This window comes from Heptranchias perlo, chromosome 3 (assembly GCF_035084215.1).
Source record: "Heptranchias perlo isolate sHepPer1 chromosome 3, sHepPer1.hap1, whole genome shotgun sequence".
NCBI classification, from domain to species: Eukaryota; Metazoa; Chordata; class Chondrichthyes; order Hexanchiformes; family Hexanchidae; genus Heptranchias; species Heptranchias perlo.
Window position 1 is genome coordinate 101,524,454 of NC_090327.1, and position 19,076 is coordinate 101,543,529.

Below are 19,076 nucleotides of genomic sequence, written 5' to 3' on the forward strand. Positions count from 1 at the left end.
AGGGCACCGCATTTGTATAAGGTCGGAGGGTATCTGTGCCTTTACAGGCACATCTTCAGCGCCCCATGTGGCCGGAAAGTCCGCTGACAGCCCCCCCGGGACCACATTCAGCTCCCTCTCTACCTAAGGGGCCTGATCCAATTTTTTTCTTAAATGACCAACCTTGTCTTCACAGGTCCCCATCCTGGAACCCCCCCACCCCCGGTGGAACTCACCTGCACTCAACTGGAGCCTGGTGTACCTCGTCTCTCCCAGCGTACCAGGCTCCAGTAATAAGCCAGGTATCTTCCAAACCAAGGAAGCCTGAACTCCCGGCGTAGGAAGTCCCTGTCCCTGGGTCCATCCTCTTGGCGCCATTGGTCTCGTAGGGAGTGAAAGGAGACTTTGCCGTTACAAGGCCAACCTGGGACTCCTGGAGTTGGCAGGGAACTGGCATTACCAGGTCTCGTCCTTTATTCCGGTGGGTTCTGCCAGATTCCTGATTCCACCAGTTATGGCAGAAATAGGGCGGAACCCTAAGGAAATTCAGGGCCACAATTTTTACTGAATCTGATACTTTCGAAGAAGTTGTAGGAATAATCGAAACTATAACGTGACAACTTTTCAAATTCCAAATTTCAGTATTTAAAAGGATTTGTAGTGTTCTTGCAAATATATGTGTCATTGCTGCAGTTTTTGCAAGCCTGGTATTTTCAGAAGCGTTGTGAATTGTTTAGACTTATGGGGCTTAATTTTAAACTTAAATTGCAGGGGCGGGGGGGCTGTGAAAATTGCAAAAATGCAATGCGGGTTCGGAAGCCGGCTCCAACCAGCCGACTTCCGAGTTTCCCACAGATGCACCTGTGTGCGCGCGGGCGTCCCGAATCCGGAAGTCCCGTCGGCAATTAAAGCTGGCGGGATAATAGTTAAAGAATCAAATGTACCTCATTGAGGTACATAAGGCACTTTACATAGGAACATAGGAACAGGAGTAGGCCATTCAGCACCTCGTGCCTGCTCTGCCATTTGATAAGATCATGGCTGATCTGTGATCTAACTCCATATACCTGCCTTTGGCCCATATCCCTTAATACCTTTGGTTGCCAAAAAGCTTTCTATCTCAGATTTAAATTTAGCAATTGAGCTAGTATCAATTGCCGCTTGCGGAAGAGAGTTCCAAACTTCTACCACCACTTGTGACACATTAGGTAGTTAGAACAATTTTTAACTTACCTAGGCGGCTTTCCCACGGCTTCTGATTCATGCCTGGTGAAACCCACGATCTTCCCTTCTTCCCACCCCCTCCCCCCCGATCATCCACTCTTCCCCCCCCCCCCCCCCCGAGCTTCCACTCTCTCCCCCCGATCTTCCACTCCCTCCCCCCCCCCCCCCCCGATCTTCCCCTCTCCCCCCCCACCCCGATCTTCAGCGCCCTCCAGTCTCTGTTCCAGTGCTGGATGATGTCTCTCTCCCTCTCTCTCTCTCTCTCTCTCTTTCTCTCCCCCATCTCGGCGTTGCAGCCCCTGTCGCCAGCCAGCCTGTCAATCAGGCTGGCTCCCGGGCCCGAAACCCGGAAAGAATTTGAATCACCATCAATTACATTGCAATCGCGTCGGAAACGGTAAGTTTATTTTTATTCAGGTTTGCCACGTGCACCTTCACACCCCCACCCACACCCCCCCCCCCACTGCTGCCAACCCGCCACCATTTCAAAATTGAGCCCATGATGATGCTTTGGAATGATGGCACTTCACAATCTTTATAAGGGTTGTGAATTCTCTTGAAGATAATGTAGAGACATCACCGACAAAAATTTACCCTAATGCTGAAAAGCAGATTTTACAGAGCCAGAAATCAGAACAAGGTCAGAAAAAAGGACAGGCTCTTTGGCAAAGGCAGAAACAACCCTCACAAAGTTGGTCTGGCAACACATTGTTACATAAGAACATAAGAAATAGGAGCAGGAGTACGGCCACTCGAGCCTGCTCCACCATTCAATCAGATCCTGGCTGATCTTCTACTTCAACTCCACTTTCTCGCCCTATCCCCTCCCCTCATGGTCAAGGCAATTCAGAGATTGAAACACACTGCATGACATGAAGGATTATCTCTCCATATAATTGTTTCGAGATGTGACCATCACACTTCACGTGTCACACTGTCACAAATGGTCATAGTGAAACATAAGAAGCCCAATCATTTCCAATCTACAGAGTAAGTTCCCTAGTAACAGAAATATCACTTCTAATTGATCTTAATGGGGTTTACATGAAGTTATATAGAAGTAACAACACAGAAACAGGCCGTTCGGCCTAATCAGTCCGTGTTGGTGTTTATCCTCCACACAAGCAGTGCCTAAACCCAAGTGCCCGCCCTCTTCCCATATCCCTTTATCAGCCTTTCCTTCAATCACCTATCCAACCTATTTTAAAATGTAGAACATGGTCTCAGCTTCAGCCCGATAATATATTCCACAACCCTCTGAGTAGAAAAAGTTTCTCCTGCTCTCTGTCCCAAACCTCTTGCATTTAATCTTATATCTTTGTCCCAATGTTCTAGACACCACAATCATTGAAAACAGGCTGTTTCTACCTATCCCGTCCTATCCTTTCATAATTTTAAACACCTCTATCAAATCACCCCATAATCTCCTCTGCCCTTTTTTGCATTTGTAATTCATGAATTTTATGAACTGGCACTCCTGGGATGGAACTTCACCCACTGGGAGGGCATATTAGGAATTTAATGGCTGCTCCCCAATGATTTTCTGCCCCTTAAAATTAACAGGCAGAAAACCATGGGGAGTGCGAACCTGGTTTCCCGATATCCGCTCCAACGAGCGAAGCTCTGTACCAGCGATGTAAATTCATAACGTTATCCATTAGGGATCACACTTTAAAGAAATTATAACCGAGAAAGAAAAAGACTAAGAGCAATTAGCCTCTAACTGACCTCAGCAAGGCACAGTAATTAGACCATGCAGCCTGAAAGGGACACACCTGATAACATACAGCTGCACTTTTCCAGCAGAATGAATGATACACTATGTGTTACAGGGTATGACGCTACAATCATTACATGGAGTGAATTATCGCCTGGGTGGAGGAAAATCGCACGGGGAGGATTGAATGCCAGTACCAGAGCCAGCCTGATTTTCCTTCTACTAAGAGGGAAAATTGGACAGGATCCGTTATGGACATGCGATCCTCTCCACCTGATTTTCAGCCTTGCGCACCGCCCAGGTGGTGTTTTACGCCCGGGCAGTAAATCTACTCCAGTGTGTCCTTTGACTTAACGTAAGTAATATATATGTATATGCGTGTGATATATATTAGTAGATCTCCTATGGCATTGCTCATCAAGTCAGAGCTATTTTAAGCTGTGTAATGAAAAATTGTAATGAACACTATATTATCAGGGACACTGATTTATAGTCAGGGTGGGGGTGTTGCTCAAGCACCATAAAGGCTGTTATCCATCGTTGACTTCCTCTCCGTCTGTTGAAATTTGAGGTGCTCCATTATTTAAATTGCAAATAGCACTCATGACTTAAGAGGATATAGTCACGGTGGACACGTGGCAGATGAAGTTTAATGCAGAAAAATGCGAGGTGATGCATTTCGGTAGGAAAAATGAGGAGAAGCAGTATAAACTGGAGGGCATAACTCTAAAGGGGTCGAGGAACAGAGAGATTTGGGGGTATATGTGCACAAATCATTAAAGATGGCAGGGCAGATTGAGAAAGCAGTTAAGAAAGCATACGGGATCCTGGGCTTTATAAATAGAGGCAAAGATTACAAAAGCAAGGAAGTCATGATGAGCCTTTATAAAACACTAGTTCGGCCACAACTGGAGTATTGTGTCCAGTTCTGGACACTGCATTTTAGGAAAGATGTGAAGGCCTTAGAGAGGGTGCAGAGGAGATTTACTAGAATGATTCCAGTGATGAGGGATTTAAATTACGTGGATAAACTGGAAAAGCTGGGATTGTTCTCCTTGGAACAGAGAAGGTTGAGAGGAGATTTGATAGAGGTATTCAAAATAATGAAGGATCCAGACAGAGTAGAGAGAGAGAAACTGTTCCCATTGGCAGAAGGGTCAAGAATCAGAGGGCATAGATTTAAGGTGATTGGCAAAAGAACCAAAAGTGACATGAGGAAAAACTTTTTTACACAGCGAGTGGTTAGGATCTGGAATGCACTGCCCAAGGGAGTGGTGGAGGCAGATTCAATCATGGCCTTCAAAAGCAAACTGGATAACTTCTTGAAACGAAAAAAGGTGCAGGGTTACGGGGATAGAGCAGGGGAGTGGGACTAGCTGGATTGCTCGTGCATAGAGCTGGTGCGGACTCGATGGGCCAAATGGCCTCATTCTGTGCTGTAATCTTTCTATGATTCTAAGTATAAGCATCAATTCTGCTTCAAGTAGCAGAGGTTTCTCCAGCTTAAGGTTAATGAGGTCTTTTGGGTGAATCCCACCCCCACAAGGCAGAAAAACCGCACTCCCAGCCATTTATTTATGTGTGTAACAGTTTTGAGACATGTCTGACACACATGCAAATTTCAGTGTTTAAAAAAGCAATGGATAGAGAATTATGGTCAGCAATAGAAAATACCTTCTAATTGACTTGATAATCAAAATGTCTATTTCACATTCCTGCTGGATTCTCTCATTCACACCTGTTACTTTCCATTTTGGAGCAGTTTTTCATTTGGCTTATTTCTGCTTCATCATCAGTTGGTATCTGGGAGGTGGTCATACAAAGTGCAGTAGTTACTCTAACTTCCACAGATAGTGTTCCTGAGTTTACTCGCCATTTGGGGCAAATTTCTGCCTTTAAATAAGCCGACTGGCATTTTTGGAGGTGGTTGCTGGGGCAGGATCAATTTCCGCTGGATGTCTGCCCCGTAATGGGTGCGCTGTAGTTTGAGATCTGGGCCTTACACAATTGTGTTTGCTGCTGATTCCGGGAACTCAGTACAGGCAGTTATATTGAGGGGCAATGGCAGTGGAGTCCCCAAATCCAATGTCTTGTGTTTCCATTGCACCAAGGGTAACAGAATGAATAAAATGAGAGATACCTGTTTCCAGTAACAGCTGAGACTGCTGGAAGTGCTTTACTTTGAAGCCTGCAGCCTGAAGAAACTTTCAGGAGAGATTGCTGGAGTAACAGAAGATCTTTTAAAGCCTTTTTTATTGACCTTACTTGTGGATGGAACTGAATTTGCCTTTGACAGCCTGAGAGCCACTAAGACAACTGGATATTTTTGCCCCCACCCACAGTAAGAGATTTTGAAAACCAACTATGGGATTTCCAACTGGGACTCCCTTGTTTGCTATTTTAATGGATGAGGAGGAGCATTGCAGGATGGAGGAAAGGAGAGGGAGGCAATATTTGAGGAAACAGTCCCATATGAGATATTAATCCTCAAAGAATTTATAGGTCATGCAGATCCTTTGAAGACCTCAGTGAGGAGTGCTGTGTCAGAAAAGTTCACTTGATATTGTGTTCTCTTCTTTTCTGCCTCCTTGCAATATCCTGTTCCCTTCTTTGGGGGCTTCTGCCACTTCCTTCACTTGAAGACATGCTTTAAAAGTGGTACAAAAACCTCGCATGAGCCATCCATTATAGAAGCAACAGTTAAACATAGAAACATAGAAAATAGGAGCAGGAGTAGGCCATTCGGCCCTTCGAGCCTGCTCCGTCATTCAGTATGATCATGGCTGATCCTCTATCTCAATACCATATTCCCGCTCTCTCCCCATACCCCTTGATGCCTTTTCTTTCTAGAAATCTATCTAGCTCCTTCTTAAATATATTCAGCAACTTGGCCTCCACAGCCTTCTGTGGTAGAGAATTCCACAGGTTCACCACCCTCTGAGTGAAGAAATTTCTCCTCATCTCAGTCCTAAATGTCCTATCCCGTATCCTGAGACTGTGACCCCTCGTTCTGGACCCCCCCCCCACCCGGCCAACTGGGGGAAACATCCTCCCTGCATCCAGTCTGTCTAGTCCTGTCAGAATAGAACTTACTGAGACAAGCACTTTCCTATTTATCCCAGCTTGTAGCTGCAAACTTCATCTAGACTTGGCTTTTTAATGGCCTAGCTCTAATTTTAAGATTTTGCCCCCCTTGCTCCCCCACCAAAGGAAATAGTTTCTCTGTAACTATCCTATCGAATCCCTTTGTCATTTTAAACATCTTGATTAAATCACCCCTCAAACTTCTAAACTCAAGGGAATACATACCAAGTTTATGTAACCTGTCTGCATAATTTAACTCTTTAGGCCCTGATATCATTCTGGTGAATCTGTGCTGTCTCCCCTCCAAGGCCAATATATCTTTCCTGAGGTTTGGTGACCAAAACTGAACGCAATACTCCAGATGGGGTCTGACCAAGGCTCTGTACATTGATGTGGAGATGCCGGTGATGGACTGGGGTGGACAAATGTAAGGAATCTTACAACACCAGGTTATAGTCCAACAGTTTTATTTGAAAATCACAAGCTTTCGGAGCTTACCTCCTTCGTCAGGTGAGTGAGTGAAGGGTTCTAAAATCGCATAGCATATATTAGGTTGGGAGATGATCACAGCAATCAAAGGTGTCGTTGGTGTTCAGACAGGTTAGCCACGGAAAACATTACTGAATACACAATGGGTAAGATTACAAAGACAGAAAGAGAGAAAGAGACCCGAAAGGCAGAGAGAGAGAGAGAGAATGTCCAGTTGTATTAAAAACAGATAACTTTTTTTTCCGCTGGTGGGGTTACGTGTAGCGTGACATGAACCCAAGATCCCGGTAGAGGCCGTCCTCATGGCCTCAACCGGGATCTTGGGTTCATGTCACGCTACACGTAACCCCACCAGCGGAAAAAAAAGTTATCTTTTTAATACAACTGGATATTCTCTCTCTCTCTCTCTCTCTCTCCCTGCCTTTCGGGTATCTTTCTCATGGAGACGAAGTCCCGTCTTCACACTGAGGACACCATCCAACGTGTTGTGTGGCACTACCACCGTGCTAAATGGGATAGATTCAGAACAGATCTAGCAGCTCAAAACTGGGCATCCATGAGGCGCTGTGGGCCATCAGCAGCAGCAGAATTGTATTCCAGCACAATCTGTAACCTCATGGCCCGGCATATTCCTCACTCTACCATTACCAACAAGCCAGGGGATCAACCCTGGTTCAATGAGGAGTTTAGAAGAGCATGCCAGGAGCAGCACCAGGCGTACCTAAAAATGAGGTGCCAACCTGGTGAAGCTACAACTCAGGACTACATGCATGCTAAACAGCAGAAGCAACATGCTATAGACAGAGCTAAGCGATTCCACAACCAACGGATCAGATCAAAGCTCTGCAGTCCTGCCACATCCAGTCGTGAATGGTGGTGGACAATTAAACAACTAACGGGAGGAGGAGGCTCTGCAAACATCCCCATTCTCAATGATGGCGGAGTCCAGCACGTGAGTGCAAAAGACAAGGCTGAAACGTTTGCAACCATCTTCAGCCAGAAGTGCCGAGTGGATGATCCATCTCAGCCTCCTCCCGATATCCCCACCATCACGGAAGCCAGTCTTCGGCCAATTCGATTCACTCCACGTGATATCAAGAAACGGCTGAGTGCACTGGATACAGCAAAGGCTATGGGCCCCGACAACATCCCAGCTGTAGTGCTGAAGACTTGTGCTCCAGAACTAGCTGTGCATCTAGCCAAGATGTTCCAGTACAGCTACAACACTGGCATCCACCCGACAATGTGGAAAATTGCCCAGGTATGTCCTGTCCACAAAAAGCAGGACAAATCCAATCCGGCCAATTACCGCCCCATCAGTCTACTCTCGATCATCAGCAAAGTGATGGAAGGTGTCGTCGACAGTGCTATCAAGCAGCACTTACTCACCAATAACCTGCTCACCGATGCTCACTTTGGGTTCCGCCAGGACCGTTCGGCTCCAGACCTCATTACAGCCTTGGTCCAAACATGGCAAAAGAGCTGAATTCCTGAGGTGAGGTGAGAGTGACTTCCCTTAACATGAAGGCAGCATTTGACTGAGCGTGGCACCAAGGAAAATTGAAGTCAATGGCAATCAGGGGGAACACTCTCCGGTTGCTGGAGTCATACCTAGCACAAAGGAAAATGGTAGTGGTTGTTGGAAGCCAATCTACTCAGCCCCAGGACATTGCTGCAGGAGTTCATCAGGGCAGTGTCCTAGGCCCAACCATCTTCAGCTGCTTCATCAATGACCTTCCCTCCATCATAAGGTCAGAAATGGGGATGTTCGCTGATGGTTGCACAGTGTTCAGTTCCATTCGCAACCCCTCAGATAATGAAGCAGTCCATGCCTGTGTGCAGCAAGACCTGGACAACATCCAGGCTTGGGCTGATAAGTGGCAAGTAACATTTGCACCAGACAAGTGCCAGGCAATGACCATCTCCAACAAGAGAGAGTCTAACCATCTCCCTTTGACATTCAATGGCATTACCATCGCCGCATCCCCCACCATCAACATCCTGGGGGTTACCGTTGACCAGAAACTTAACTGGACCAGCCATATAAATACTGTGGCTACGAGAGCAGGTCAGAGGCTGGGTATTCTGTGGAGAGTGACTCACCTCCTGATTCCCCAAAGCCTTTCCACCGTCTACAAGGCACAAGTCAGGAGTGTGATGAAATACTCTCCACTTGCCTGGATGAGTGCAGCTCCAACAACACTCAAGAAGCTCGACACCATCCAGCACAAAGCAGCCTGCTTGATTGGCACCCCATCCACCACCCTAAACATTCACTCCCTACATCACCAGCACACCGTGGCTGCAGTGTGTTCCATGTACAGGATGCACTGCAGCAACTCGCCAAGGCTTCTTCGACAGCACCTCCCAAATCCGCGACCTCTACCACCTAGAAGGACAAGGGCAGCAGGCACATGGGAACAACACCACCTGCACGTTCCCCTCCAAGTCACACACCATCCCGATTTGGAAATATATCGCTGTTCCTTCATCGTTGCTGGGTCAAAATCCTGGAACTCCCTTCCTAACAGCACTGTGGGAGAACCTTCACCACACGGACTGCAGTGGTTCAAGAAGGCGTCCTTCCACCAGCTTCTCAAGGGCAATTAGGGATGCGCAATAAATGCCCACATCCTATAAACGAATAAAAAAGAAAGGTACACAAATCAAATTATGCTTCGGCCAACAGCATTAGTTCAGGTGTTACCACTGTTTCTGTGCTCTGTGATAAATAAGCAGCATCTGTCAGGACATGATGGATACTTATGCAAGAGGATCAAATGTGATTCTAAAAGAAGATAGTCGGCCTGCAGAATAAAGGGTACTTTTTACGTCGCGCTTTGTGCAAAAGGTCCATTCTACCAGAGGCTAATCACCCTTTGTCATGTGATGCTGAGAGGCAGTCAGCATCCTGTGCCGATCAGTCTCTCTCCTACTCGATCAAAATTAGAGTGACTGCACCTGGATCCATTATTATAACTTTACACAAAAAGCAAATTGAGTTATAATTCTCCCTTGACTGGGAAATAATTATTGGAAGTGAAATGTCATTCGTAATTCTGATACATTTCCAGAATTTGCTTAAAAAAAACAGTGAGCTCAACAGTGCTCACGATTGTTAGTGGTGAAATACAGGAGCAAATTCCGGTGTTCACACGTGTGCAGTGAAACACGGAAATCCAGAATTTGCTCCTCCTGGTTCTCTGGCGACATGACAGCTTCGAATTAAAGGGATATCACTGGCTGGAATCAGTAGACGCAAAGGACCAGTGCCAATTTGCTCAGCTGCCCACCTGGAAAGTAATTAATATCGTCACAAAACAGGTATGCTTAAAATACCAGGTCTAAACTAAGCCTTAATGACTGCGAAACAACTGAAAATTAACTTTTAAAAATGTAGCCTCTCATTAATCCTTATTTTAATAGTTTTTGGTCATTAAAAAAAAATTAAAATGAACAATTTTTTTTTACTTTTCTCTTCTGTCTCTTTCATTTAATTTGATTATTTCTTACCCACTTTTTTTTCACTGTCTATAACTGTTTTTACGAATGATTTTAATATTGTACCTTTCACTTCCTGGATTTCATGTTCCAGCTTGTAGAAACTCTTCACAGCTTGTCAACAATTCTGCAATCTGATTGGTTGAGGGAAGAGAGTGCTCCTGTCACTTCTCCCATGGGTCCTAGCTTCTCTGGAGCTAACGCTGGGCTCTTCTCCACTTCCTATTAGGGGAAGTGTACCCAATAAAGTTAGTGGGTTAGTAAAAATCTATGTAGCGGCAAGCACTGTTGGTTCGCCTCTCCGAATAATTTCTGGGCCATTGTTTTTTTCCCCTTTGTAAATATTAAAAGATGCAGACTATCGAATGTGTGTGGCATGAATTTTGCATCAATATGAATTTTTTTGATTAAAATTATGGCCTCCACCGTACCTTCGCCAGAAGTGTTAGAAACACCGCTTACGCTGCACTTCCGGCCAAGTTGCGAGAGCAGCTCCAATGAAATCCTGGCCCATGTCTCAATACTTATTCTGTCCAGTTAAAGTTAGAACACGTGAGAACGTTCATTAAAACCAGTTTCTCTTCATGATTTTTGCATTATATATCAGGAAGATTATATAAGTAACAGTTAATTAAGGGAAAAAAATTAATGTCAAATCAAAATACAAGCCATATTTTTAAAGATGTGTTGGTTCATTATTTCTGAACATTAATGCTGACGCAGTAGCAATGCTGACAGTGAGTCAGGGGTTAGGTTGTCACAAGCTGGGGGGTGCAAGGGTGAGGAAGCGAGGGAGGGGTGTACACCTCCACAGAAAGAATTTGGAAAGGAGCTTATAAGTCATCTCCAAAGACAGCGAAGTAAGTGTTTTTTGATTGGTTCCTGGAAAGTAAACAAATAGGGCTAGATTTTCCATCTGCCTCCTGCCGATTTTTCAGCGAATCTGGGATGGGTGCAAGCGGAAAGTTGTTCATGGGGTGCACTCTGCCATAGCCTTAACTCCCATCATTTCCCAATGGGTGCACTCAGGGACTTACAATGCACCTGCCCAAATGTGAGTGGGTACATGCAAATTTGCCCCAAATTATTTAACTCTCTAGGCTAGAATGATAATTCAGTCTTCAACAATGCAGTGTGATTTGTTCAGTTTGTATTTGACTGACAGTTCCTTTTTAGAATCATAGAATCATAGAAATTTGCGACACAGAGGGAGGCCATTCAGCTCATTGTGTCTGTGCCGGCCAAAAGAGATCGATCCCACTTAATCCCACTTTCCAGCTCTTGGTCCGTAGCCCTGTAGATTACAGCACTTCAAGTGCATATCCAAGTACTTTTTAAATGCGATGAGGGTTTCTGCCTCTACCACCCTTTCAGGCAGTGAGTTCCAGACTCCCACCACCCTCTAGGTGAAAACATTTCTCTTCAGCTCCCCTCTAATCCTTCTACCAATTACTTTAAATCTATGACCCCTGTTTATTGACTTCTCTGCTAAGGGAAATAGGTCCTTCCTATCCACTCTATCTAGGCCCCTCAATTAAATCTCCCCTCAGCCTCCTCTGTTCCAAAGAAAACAACCCCAGCCTGTCAAATCTTTCCTCATAGCTAAAATTCTCCAGTCCTGGCAATATCCTCGTAAATCTCCACTGTACCCTCTCTAGTGCAATTACATCTTTCCTGTAATGTGGTGACCAGAACTGTACGCAGTACTCAAGCTGTGGCCTAACTAGTGTTTTATACAGTTCTAACATAACTCCCTGTTCTTATATTCTGTGCCTCGGCTAATAAAGGAAAGTATCCTGTATGCCTTCTTAACCACCTTATCTACCTGTCTTGCTACCTTCAGGTATCTGTGGACATGCACTCCAAGGTCCCTCACTTCCTCCACACCTCTCAGTATCCTCCCATTTATTGTGTATTCCCTTGCCTTGTTTACCCTCCCCAAATGCATTACCTCACACTTCTCCAGATTGAATTCCATTTGCCACTTTTTTGCCCACCTGACCAGTCCATTGATATTTTCCTGCAGTCTACAGATTTCCTTCTCACTATCAACCACATGGCCAATTTTTGTATCATCTGCTCCCTACATTTAAGTCTAATTCATTGATATATACGACAAAAATTTGAATTTGGGAGTTAAGATAATCAAAAGCCATGAAGTCCCGGTAACTCTTTTACGAGATTTAAAAAAAGATTGTTCTGCTCAAGTTGGAAAGTCCCATCAGAAGTGATAATTTGAAATCTCAGAAGCAACCGTCAGTACCAGTTAGTTTGATTTTCCTTAAAGAAAGAAAAAACACTGTAGTCAATATTCTCCTCCATGATCCTGCTTGATTCCAGGTGGCATAGCGGTGGGGAATGAAGGAAAAGGTGAGCGATGACGCTTACCACCACCTCACTGACCGGCCTACATTTCCCACTGCCGTTGGTCTCCTCTTCCCCACCTGCCACATATAAATAGCGATAGGGCGGGACCTGGGTCCCTGGCAGAAATCCATCCTATCTGCCTCTCTTACGGTAGCTTCTCGAGTTGCCGTGTGAAAAGTGGCAATAGGCCCGGAAAGCTGTGGTAACGGCCCTGAGTTACTCCTATGAAGGGAGAGGCCTCCTCTTCTCAATTCCACCACAAAAACTTACCTGTTGAAGGCCCCAGTCTCGGCCAAGACCTCCGGTGGGCTTTGGTTTCTGATCTTTGGGGCGCTTCTGCCCTATTAAGATCCTTTGCCAGATCTTCTGCAGCTCCATTGGGATCGCCCACTTAGCACTTATGGGTTCCCTCTTCATGACAGGAATCCCACCGGGAGCCCACTATGCATCTCTAATGACCCCGACCCAGGCGGATTCATAGCACCGGGTGGACTGGAACACCGGCCGAGGAGGAAAATCTGGCCTGTGTGGATTTTACAAAGGATTAGCTTAGTTCTTAGAGTTGTAATTTTTTTAATTGTCTTTTTAAGTGTCAGCCTTTGCTCAGTGGTAGCACTCTTGCCAGAAGGTTGTGTGTTCAAGTCTGCGCTCCAGAGATTTGAGCACGAAAATCCAGGCTGACACTTCACTGCAGTACTGAGAGAGTGCTGCACTGTCGGAGGTGCTGTCTTTCAGATGACACCATGTCACAGATGGACGTAACTATCGCACTATTTTGAAGAAGGGCAGGGGAGTCCTGGCCAATATTTACCCCTCAACCACCATCACTTAAAAAAAAACAGATTATCTGGTCATTATCTCATTGCTGTTTATGGGATCTTGCTGTGCACAAATTCGCTGTAGCGTTTCCTACATTACAACACTTCAAAAGTACTTGTTGGCTGTAATGCGTTTTGGGACGTCCTGAAGTCATGAAAGGTGTTATTTAAATGCAAATTCTTTCTTTATTATTTTGCCTGTTCCTGGAGTTAGATGGAAGGTTGCCTTCTGGAAATGTAGAATTATGTTATATGACTGCGTTTTACGTGCTTTTGTAAAATAAACTTAAGACAAGGACTGGTGTGATGCTCTACCACTTTTGAAGAGTGAAGTGAGACCTTATGAAGGCATGAAATAAGTCCAGTCGCTAAAAACAATTACCAGAAATGGTTTGCTGTTGTTATCTCCGGCACGTTACTGAAAGCTAACCTAGTTCTCAAGGCAATGTTAGATATTCTCGAAGGCACGGAGAGTTGGGACTCACCCATGGGAGAGATCTAAGATACAAGAGGTGAAATAATAATCTCTGATAGGAAGTTTATACAAGACCCAAAAATCAGTTAATCGTAGATTCAGAACATTTGCCTTTGTAGATAGATCATTAAACATCTGTAATATATGTATCGCTGGCTGCGTGGAGTTTCTTCTCGTTTCAGTATCCCACTGCCTGAGGATCTGTATCTATTTAAACTGGTAGAAAACTCTCACTCCAAATTTCCTTGATACTTCCTCACAAAAGTGGGGCACAATGATGGTGGGGAATCCTTTAGTGTAACGGATTTTTGGGTGGGACCTGTTCTTGCTGGGATTCCACCCAATTTTGCCCCCGACAACATTTCTGGCGAAGATGGCGATGGGCACTTTCTGTGCCTGCCCCTTTTGGAGCGTCCCTAACCTATTTGACCCAGACTGTCAGCCCAGAACTGGAATCCCTGCAGGAGGTGAGGGAAGGACTGCAGGCCTGCAGCAGGATGGTTTGGATTTAGTGGAGTTTACAGCCCTGGGTGCCAGAGAAATACATACACAGATCATTAGATACTCATTCTACATGGACTAATATGGCTCCCATTCATGGCTGCTCTAATAGTGAAATCATCGATCTTTGGGTCTCATAAAAGAAACATGCCACATTGCCCACTAATACGTCTTAAAACTAGGGAGATGATTGAACAACAGGATAATTTCAGGCTGGAACTTGCTCCGACCGGCGTGGCGAGGCTGTCTGCATATCCTGTGGAAAATACTTACCTCATGGTTCCTGATGTCCACTTCCTCCTTCTTCGATTCTTTTGTAATTTGTGCGCTGTGAATTCAGCACAGGTTAATTCGGATCCGATACAGACTGTGGGAATGGAAGTCATGCCCACAGAATCTGTCAAGAAGAGAAGTCACTCCCACAAGCAGGCGAGTAGAAATCATTCCTTTACAGTTAACTTCTGTATGTTTAAATAAAAATTTAATATACCTTATTATAAAAAGCCAAGCAAATGATTTAATGTAATGAAACTTACAGAAGTTAAAAGTAAAAAACGTTTTTTAATTTTTAATTGTTTTTTAATGATCAAAAAATATTAAAATAAGAGTAATATGACATTCCACACTTTTAAAATTTAATTTTTTTTTGTTTCGCAGTCATTAACTATCATCGCGCTTTTAAAAAGTAGTGTAGGGCTGGTATTTTCCATTTGACGTATGCATTTTCGTTCCAGCTGGGCAGATGGATAAGTTTATGAATGTTTAATGATTTCTCTGATTTTAGCATACCATGCCCCTTTAATTTGGAACTGTCAAACCGCCGGCGAACCAATGGGAGCAAGTTCACGAATTCCTGGTTTTAGTGCACACGTGCGCATTCGCGAACTTGCTTCCTGGATTCGCCGGCGGAGAGAGAGGACGCCATTGCCATACGGCGTCCCAAGGTGAGCGATTTCAAGCCCATCACTTTAATGATTGGCCCATCATGTCCCGTTCACATTTCTACCACTTCTTATCACTATACTTTCCTGGGTGCCCCTTGTGCTTTCCAATGACCAATCCTAGCGCTTCTTCTAGGTGCAGTCTGAAAGCCAGTGTTGCAAGAGGTAGTTGGCTACACGTGTGGAATAAGAGCCTGTTAGGACTGAGGTGGCCCTTGCCTCATGGCAACTGAGTCTTAGGAAGGACTTGCTGTGGGCTGCATCACTGTTGCTGCTGCCTGGGCAGTCTGCCTCCTAGGTGCAAGTGGAATAGGCATGGATTGAGCTTGACGGGAGAGCTGGCATATGCCGCTATCCTGAGCGAGAAAGAGCATCATGTTGGAGGACTCCTGCTTCCAGACAGTAACACGTCGAGGTTTCTGCTGATATTTAGTTCCTTTCCTTTGCCTTGTTTACTAACTTTTTGAGGAAACACTATGAATATGATTTGCGCACCCCACTGATGGATTAGAGAATTTCTGGCTGTTTTGCCAATAACTAGTTTAGTTGCCTAACAAGTCCAAAGATATAATTACAATTACATTCTGGTTGTCTTTCATTCAGTAAGTAATGTCCAATCCCCAAACACACCCCCTTTTAGTTTCAAGAATTTCAGCAGTTTCAGTAACCCGTTTGGCCCTGAGGTTTTTCCATTTTACAAGCTTTTTGCTCCCTAGCATACCTGTGAGACTGTCACAATAGCTGAAAGAAGTGTTCTGAATTTAATGGATTTGTGTTGCACAAAGCAATCTGCAGCAAAATTGCTCACCCCTTGACTTTGGCTTGTTAAACCAATGCAGTAAGGCAAATTACTCCGTTGGCCCTGAGAATATGTGGTCATGATCTTGCCAGTCATGCCGGGATTGTGCCCGCTGGTACTGTCCAGCGTTGATGCGGTGGGAGTTTGCGGGATCAGTGGGAGGGCATCTAATTTACATGGAGTTGGCAGGTAGCCTCATCACTAATGGTGGTTCTCCCGCACCCACTTGACACAGGCAGCAAGAAAATCCCGGGCCTGCCCACCCTTCAGCACCCAATGTAAGGAAGGGTGCAATCCAATTTTCCAATCTTAAGAGGTCCAGACAGCTTTTCTGGACTTGGGCCGACTTGAGCCTGTCTGGAAATGGGTATGTCTCTTCTCTCTTGCTGTACCAGCCTCCGGCCTGATGTCTGGTCCAGACTGAGGCCCAGGGACACCCTTAATGTCATTGGCCTTACCAGAAGCAGGTGGAAGTTCTACCCGTGACAAGGCCAAGTAGAAAATTGCAGAAATAGCGGCAACTCAGAGTTATAGTAGGTGTCTTGTGGAACTCCTGAGGAAATTCATGGCTCTTATTGACAAAAAGAGGAAAATCGAATTACATCGGAACTACAGCACAGAAACAGGCCAGTCGGCCCAACTGGTCTATACCAGCGTTTATGCTCCACACAAGCCTCCTCCCTCCCTACTTTATCTACCCCTATCAGGATACCCTCCTATTCCTTTCTTCCTCATGTGTTTATCTAGCCTCCCCTTAAATGCATCAATGCTATTTGCCTCAACTACTCCTTGTGGTAGCGCGTTCCATATTCTTACCACTCTTTGGGTAAAGAAGTTTCTCCTGAATTCCCTATTGGATTTATTAGCGATTATTGTATATTAATGACCTCTAGTTTTGGACTCTCCCACAAGTGGAAACATTTGCTCTATGTCTAACCTATCAAACCCATTCACTATCTTAAAGACCTCTATCAGGTCACCCCTCAGCCTTCTCTTTTCTAGAGAAAAGAGCCCCAGCCTGTTCAGCCTTTCCTAATAAGGATATCCTCCAAGTATTAGCGCCAAAAATATGGCTCATAATTACATAATTGCATTAGTTGTTTTTGACTTCTGTTTTGTATTAACCGTGGATGTTATTATTTCTATTTACTCCAAAGGACTGATTTCCCAATATGCTCCCCCAGTAGGCAAGACTCAGTGCCGGGAGCATGCATTTATAAAATTTGGAATTTGTGTTATTTCTGTAATTCTGTTCAGCGGTGATTAAATAATGTACTATATGGAATCGATGAAAAACAATGCTGAGTAACACTAAGCAAAATAATAGTAAAGAAAACACTATCATATTTACAGGTTTCCATTTTTTTAGTGATAAAAGTGTATTGCCACAGCAATACGAGGCACAGACCAGTGACACTGGGCCCCGTCCCTATCTGTGATTCTTACGGTTTTGTTCCTTTCTGTTCAACTGAGTTCATCCTTTTTCTAACTGGTGTTGTTCAAGAATGTAAAAATAGATAGCAAAATCAGCAAATGTCAGTTGGGCTACGTGACTGTACTAACGGGCTTCACCTACCCACAATACCTGTTTTAGCCATATTCTGCTTATGTTTCTAGAACCTACAGCAGATATTTCTTATATAAAAACTCTCCAATATCTTTTGTCAAATGACAAACATGGACTCTATCCTTGACATAAAGAAAGACTTGTATTTATATAGCTCCTTTCACGACCTCAGGACATTCAAAAGCGCTTTACAACCAATGAAGTACTTTTGAAGTGTAGTCACTGTTGCAATGTAGGAAACATGGCAGCCAATTTGTGCTCAGCGAGGTCACACAAACAGCAATGAGATAATCACCAGATAATCTGTTTTAGTGATGGTTGTTGAGGGATAAATATTGACCAGGACACCGGGGAGAACACCTCTGCTCTTCTTCAAATAGTGCCATGGGATCTTACACTCTTCCTTTTTCAGGAAGCTGGCCTTTCCCATAGGCCAATCTCACACTTGAATGGGAACTATGAAATCGCAATGAAGATGTCAGCCAGATGCCCAATCATCAAAAAATCCACCCTGACAAAACAGGGTTTATCTGTGGGCAGCACTCATTAAGCAATGGCCATCAGCCACTGAATGTCATGCACAAGCCTAAAATGCAAGGCAAACACAGAGCGCCTCTTTTCCTTGACGCACAGCTAGTTTGTGAGTGGATAGAATGGGACTTCCTTTTTACTGGACTTTGAAGGATAAGACTTGAGAACTTCATTAAGTAGATGTCCCACCTGCACTTCAAAATTGGAGACAGTTAATAAACTTGTAGGAAATCTTCAATGATGAACAGACTGCACAGAATTATGCACTGATGTCCAAAATAAAGGGTAAAGTTAGATTACCCCTTGTTAAAGGTCACCTCATTGATAACTTGGGTCTTACCACAAAGCCAAATGGTTACAGAAGCTTTTTTGCCTAAGATGAATTACTTAACTGCATTCTTTCTTGCTGAACACAGCACGCACTGGGGGAGAAATTGGTTAGTGCCCAACTCTGGGCACGAAATGGGTGGTGCGACTGCAACGCGCAGCCAGAGAATCTGGCCAGAGGAGGGCTCAAAATTGGGCCTCGGCCTTCGTTACTAACCGGGGCCAATTGGCCGTGCTGATGCAGCTTAGCGTTCCGGCATGTGGAGCTGGCTCCACATTAAGGTATGTGAAAAAAAGGATACATAAATTGTCTTTGGTGGCCTCCAGCGGTCCCTTTAGTTAGGCTGCTGTAGTGCCTGAAAATCTAGTCAGAACCTAAGCAGCGCAAAATCCACCTAGCTTTTGATCAATTTCAGAGTGTGATCCTTAAACGGATGTTAGGCTTCTCATTAGCAAATGCCAGGGGCCTAACATCTGTTCCAGGTGACTGACAGGAACGCCTGAATGTCGCCCGAGGCAATATGGTGTTGGACATGTTTCAGGCGTCGTTCTGGCATGGGACATTGCGCTGCTAAACTGATCATTTTTGCTCCTGTTCTACACACGATAAACAGGTGAAGCAGGGTCCAATTTTTCCCCCACTGTTAAAATTGGTTACTGCTAGCTACTTCTGCAGGCTACAGAGAATATAAATCCCAGTTTCTTATACCGTAAGCATGTGAAGATTGCTCCTGAGGAACAAAAGGGTGGTTTAAT

At 44.7% G+C, this 19,076-nt stretch overlaps 1 protein-coding gene across 2 annotated transcripts in view; it reads left to right on the forward strand.

The window, feature by feature from the left end:
• Positions 1-19,076, forward strand: part of stac (SH3 and cysteine rich domain) — a 154,445-nt gene that overhangs the window by 73,785 nt on the left and 61,584 nt on the right. The window lies entirely within an intron of this gene.